Genomic DNA, 6,000 nt, shown 5'->3' on the forward strand with positions numbered 1-6,000 from the left:
CCATCACTCATTATCTCAATGATTTCAGTGTCCTCCACTGCTCAGGGTTTATCCTTCTTAGTTTTCATTTCCCTTTCTGTTTCCCTCTCCAGACCACCAGTGAGCCTTTTTCCTTTCATTTTTGTTTTGGCTCCCTCACAGACAAACTTCCACTCTGTATCGTTACACTTTCATGAGCATTTTGCACTCTCTCTTCACCACCCCTTGCTAGTTTTCCCCTCCCTTCCTTCCTCCCCCTCCCTCTCTCACGCCATCCCTCAGCTCTGCAGTAAAACTGGTGCATTGTGGTAGCAGAGAGAGGGGACCAGAGACAATGGAACTGAGAAGAAAGGTGGGGAAACCGACACAGGCAAAGGGAAGGCTTTGGTGCTCCTCCTATACCTAGCCATGAAGTGGGAGAGCATTTCACATGTATTACGCTGTCATTGTCAGATATAAGTGGAGTGGTTTAAAGACACTTACACCTCAAGTAAAGATGAACATCTGCTCTGCACAAAGCACCATGGGCTCAAAGACACAGCATTTCATTTAGTGTGTCATGCAAATGGAATATCCATGGAATCTGAATTAGAATTCTATGTGAATATCCGTATCTCAGTGACATCCTTTATGACATCATACATTCATATTCAACAAAACAGTAAGTTTTGGAACCTTAACCAACTTTTCCCATATGACAGCACATCATCCTGAAGATGTAGAAGTGGGGGTTGTGGGTTCTCTATGCCAGCATGTTGTTCAACGCCTCTCCTAGCTGCTATCAGTGCTTTGTGGAGGTTGAAGACAGTATACTTCTGTGTTGGGGACACGTCCTCACCGAATACAACATTCGAAATGTAGACTCGTTGTAAGGTTCTGTATTTATTTTCTTAGTCAACCTTGTGTTCTGTTTCATTGTGTTCTTGAACGTAGCCCCGTTTCTTTGTGTTCTTGAACGTAGCCCTGTCTTTCATTTTTGTTCATTGATTTCACCTGTGTTCGTTACTCACCTGGTCTCATCAGCTCCTTATTTAGTTCAGTTCATTCTGTTTGTGCCTTTGTGAGGTATTGTTCGTTTTGACTCTACTAAGCCTTTTCCTAGCTCGTTTGTGAGAACCAGTTATAGCCTTCAGTCCTAGTTTTGATTCACCTGCCTGTTTGCCTACCTGTGTATGGTCACAGCTTACAATTGGCTCATTCATCCCCCTCCTCTCCCCTGTAACTATTCCCCAGGTTGTTGCTGTAAATGAGAATGTGTTCTCAGTCAACTTACCTGGTAAAATAACGGTAAAAAAATAAATAATTGCCTGCCTGTGACTATGATTCCTGCCTTCTCCGAAGGCGAAATAAACACCTGCCACGCTCTGTGCTTGAATCTACACCTTTTTCTCCCTGAGTATTCAGTGCAGAATACCTCACCTAAAATGGAATGGATTCAGCGGAGCTACAGCGGCGCCTAACTCAGCAAGAGGAGTGTATGGAGGAAATCTGCCATCTTCTCCGCCTGCCTATCCCTACTCCCCCGATGCCAGGTATCGTAACCCATTCCCCTCCTTCATTCATATCCATGCCTGGAAAATATGACGGTTCACCTGGGAAATGTCAGTGATTTCTGATGCAATGCCGCAAATACATTGAGCACAACCCCCACTAACTTCACCACCGAGAATATCAGGGTGGATTTTTGTTGTCTCTACTCACAGGCAAAGCCCTGGATTGGGCCTCTGCCATATGGACTGCCAAAAGCACAAAACCCGGATCCAAGACCCATCTCCACACCCTCTTCAAAGAGGTATTCGATCACTCTCCTTCTGGTCGTCCTATAGGAGACCTCCTCAGAGAATTTCAACAAAGACACAATTCAGTATGTCCTTAAGTTCTGCAAAATGGCTGCAGGGAGTGGATAGAGTGAGGCTGCTTTACTTACCGTCTACCGAAGAGGGCTCAACAGGGAACTTCAGGCGGCGCTGGCCTGTAGAGGGGATCTTCAGGATTTAAATCAATACATTCGTATGTCCATCTCCATCGACCACCTCATCGCCAACTGCCAAAGAACTCTGCCACCCAGGAACCCGACACCTTCTCTTTCCATGATTCCGTCGTCCGAGTCTTCCAGAGCCCATGCAGTTGGGCCATGATTAACGTTCTCTAAATGATGTCACGGTCAAACCGTTTCCCTCTTCCTCTGATCCCAGCAACCCTTGAACAAGTGGGCCGCGCCAACACCTATGCCTAACTCGACATGTGAGGTGCATATAACCTTGTCCGTATACGTGAAGGCAACGAATGGAAGACGGCCTTTATCACGGCACCAGAGCACTACAAATATCTGGTCATTCCCTACGGCCTTACTAACACCCCTGCCATCTTCCAATCCTTTATGAATGAGGTTTTACAGGATATGATCAATTGCTTTCTCATCGTCTACATTGATGACATCCTGATTTAATCCCTGAATGAACACTTGTGCAAAACGTTCTTCAATGGCTCCTTGACCATAACCTTTATCTGAAGACTTAAAAGGGCACCTTCCATGTAACCTTGGTAAACTGCCTCAGTTTCGTACTGAGACTTGGAGGGGTCGTGGAGCGGGACGATCCGGACGGTTACGGTGGAATGCCTGAGTTATCTCTGGGTCGAGGATGTCGGGGACCCAGGACCGGTCTTCAGGCCCATAACCTTCCCATTCCACTAGATAGTGGATGTTTGCGTTTGCAATCAAGGATGGCCTGAATGGCGTCGGCAGGTTCCCCTCCGATGTCCAACGGTGGGGGCGCACTGTGGGTTGAGACTGTATTTACTGGGGGGGTACTGTATTTATTTTCTTAGTCAACCTTGTCTTCTGTTTTGTTGTGTTCTTGAATGTAACCCTGTCTTTCATTTTTGTTCATTGATTTCACCTGTTACACTCCTGTCCTCATCAGCTCCTTAAGTTCAGTTCATTCGGTAGGTACGTTTTGTGAGGTATTGTTCGTTTTCACTCTACTAAGCTTTTTTTCTAGCTCATTTGTGAGAACCAGTTATAGCCTTCAGTCCTTGTTTTGATTCATCTACCCGTGTATGACCATTGCTTGCCTGTGACCACGATTCCTGCCTTCTGCAAAGGATAAATAAACACCTGTCGAGCTCTGCGTGTGAATCTACACCTTTTTCCTCCCTGTGTATTCTTTAAACTCGTGCTTTAAAAAAAACTAGGGAATATATTCAATAACAACCAGAAAGTGATTGAGGCAGGGAGAGTTGGTGAGGACTGATCCTGTTTTATTTAGGCACAGTCATTTGGCTTCCTAGATGGGTTATAAGACTTGAACTTTGTTTCTCAGGGAAAGGCTATGATCAGATATCTCAAAGTGCTGTACAGAAACCCAGCCTAAAACCCCAAACAGCAAGCAATGCAGGTGTAGAAGCACGGTGGCTAGGAAAAACTCCCTAGAAAGGCCGGAACCTAGGAAGAAACCTTGCGAGGAACCAGGCTAGGGGCGGCCAGTCTTCTTCTGGCTGTGCCGGGTGGAGATTATAACAGAACATGGCCAAGATGTTCATAAATGACCAGCATGGTCAAATAATAGTAATCACAGTGAACAGGTCAGGGTTCCATAGCTGCAGGCAGGACAGTTGAAACTGGAGCAGCAGCACGGCCAGGTGGACGGGGGACAACAAGGAGTCATCATGCCAGGTAGTCCTGAGGCATGGTTCTAGGGCTCAGGTCCTCCGAGAAAGAGAAAATTAGAGAGAGCATACTTAAATTCACACAGGACACCGGATAAGACAGAAGAAATACTCCAGATATAACAGACTGACCCTAGCCCTCCGACGCATAAATACTGGATGCTGAGACAGGAGGGGTCAGGAGACACTGTGGCCCCATCTGATGAAACCCCCGGACAGGGCCAAACAGGCAGGATATAACCCCACCCACTTTGCCAAAGCACAGCCCCCACACCATGATGGTACAAATCCTGTTGTCTGCATCACTCCTAACAAAATAGTCCCTCCAAAATGGCTGAATACTCTGTGCTTTCCTCACTGCTAATTGTGTTGGGAGACGACATTAAATAATTGTTTTTGGAAAGAGTTCAATTATTACAGTGGATTTTGTTTTCTGCATACTGTAACAGTCATGGGTGTTCAAAGTTTGATCAGAAAGAATACTTTGCCTTCCAAGAATGGAATGGACACTTTATTTGATGCACACAACCACCATGACTAGGTATGACTGAGAAATTGTCTTACCTAGCTACCTTAAGATAAATGATGATCCTACATCTGTAGAGGATTTGAGACAGTTTGCTGCAGCAGGAAAATAATTCTGCATCAACAGGAAATGTGAATTATTTGGATCATAATTAATGGACATTTGTGTAGTGGTTGATACATTTTTCTTAAGGTAAAAACAAGTCTGAAATGTCAGTGTAAATTGCAAACTTCAGAGGTATTAAAACCTCAAACACTACATGTTTTACATTTCCTGCTTTGCAGGGAAATTCCCCTGTGACAGGGTGATCAAATTAAGATCCTACATCTGTAAATGTAAGTCGCTCTGGATACGAGTTTCAGGCTAAATGACTAAAATGTACTGTTGATAACTCTAACTTCCCCCCCAGCAGCTCCTTTAGTGCATCATTATGCATTTTGATTCCCTTGTTTTACACTGGGGGCAGTGTTTTACTCTGGGGGCAGTGTTTTACACTGGGGGCAGTGTTTTACACTGGATGTAGCAGCAGACTATTAGATCATTTCAGCTCTGGTAAAAAAAAAAAGACAAAAATGGGGCAGAGCTGGAAATCTGGGAGAACGCCGGGGGCTAGAGCGTGCATACACCCACACTTTCATGGGAGCAATTGAGATATATTTTTCTCTCCTCCTCCTCCCCTCTATCCATCAGACACAGTGTATGACGAGAGGTTACTGACAGCTGCAGACAATTTAATTGCGACTGCCTTCAAACTGCCTCAAGGTGAGACATGATCACCTCCTCTCCCTTGTATTTCCTTTTCCTCACTACTACCTCACACCATATTTCAGAACCTTTCTTTCATATCCAAACCTCCGTTACTTGCCATGGGGTGTGTAGCATCAGAGAAATGTCTTCATTCTTACCTTTTCCCAACCTGTCATCTGTGTGATAGGCTCTGTATAGTATGGCCTCTGTATAGTCGAAAAAGTACTCAATTCTCATACTTGAGTAAAAGTAAAGATACCTTAATAGAAAAATTACTCAAGTGGAAGTCACCCAGTAAAATACTACTTGAGTAAAAGTCTAAAAGCATTTGGTTTTAAATATACTTAAGTATCAAAAGTAAATGGAATTGCTGAAATGTAATTATCAAAAGTACAAATAAAAGTATAAACCATTTCAAATTCCTTATATTAAGCAAACCAGATGGCACAATTATTCTCTTTTTTAATGTATTTCCAGGGGGAAACTTCAATTTACTAATGAAGCATTTGTGTTTAGTGAGTCCGCCAGATCAGAGGCAGTAGGGATGACCAGGTATGTTCTCTTGATAAGTATGTGAATTAGACCTTGATAAGTGTGTGAATTAGACCATTTTCCTGTCAAAATGTAACAAGTACTTTGGGTGTCAGGGAAAATGCATGGAGTAAAAAGTACATTCATTTCTTTAGGAATGTAGTTAAGTAAAAGTTGGCAAAAATATAAATACTAAAGTACAGATACCCCAAAACTACTTAAGTAAAAATACTTTAAAGTACTACTTAAGTATTTCACACCACTGGCTCTGTATAGTATGGGCTCTGTATAGTACTTTTATCAGTCTAACGATATACTTGGTTCTATACTGAACCATGTCAATCAAGACAACTTGTCATGTCAATGTTCATCAGTAAAAATGTTGTTGCTTAAATTGTCTGCCTCTTTCCTTCTTGTCATTTTATTTGTTTTCCCACTATTATCTCTACCCAGCTTCTGGATGTTTCCCTCCATGTGGTGAGTGACTGTTTCATCCTCCATTGTTCCTCCTGGCATGACCTTCCTGTTGAACCTCATGAACTCTTAGT

Source organism: Salmo salar, chromosome ssa05, assembly GCF_905237065.1.
Source record: "Salmo salar chromosome ssa05, Ssal_v3.1, whole genome shotgun sequence".
In the NCBI taxonomy this organism is placed as follows: Eukaryota; Metazoa; Chordata; class Actinopteri; order Salmoniformes; family Salmonidae; genus Salmo; species Salmo salar.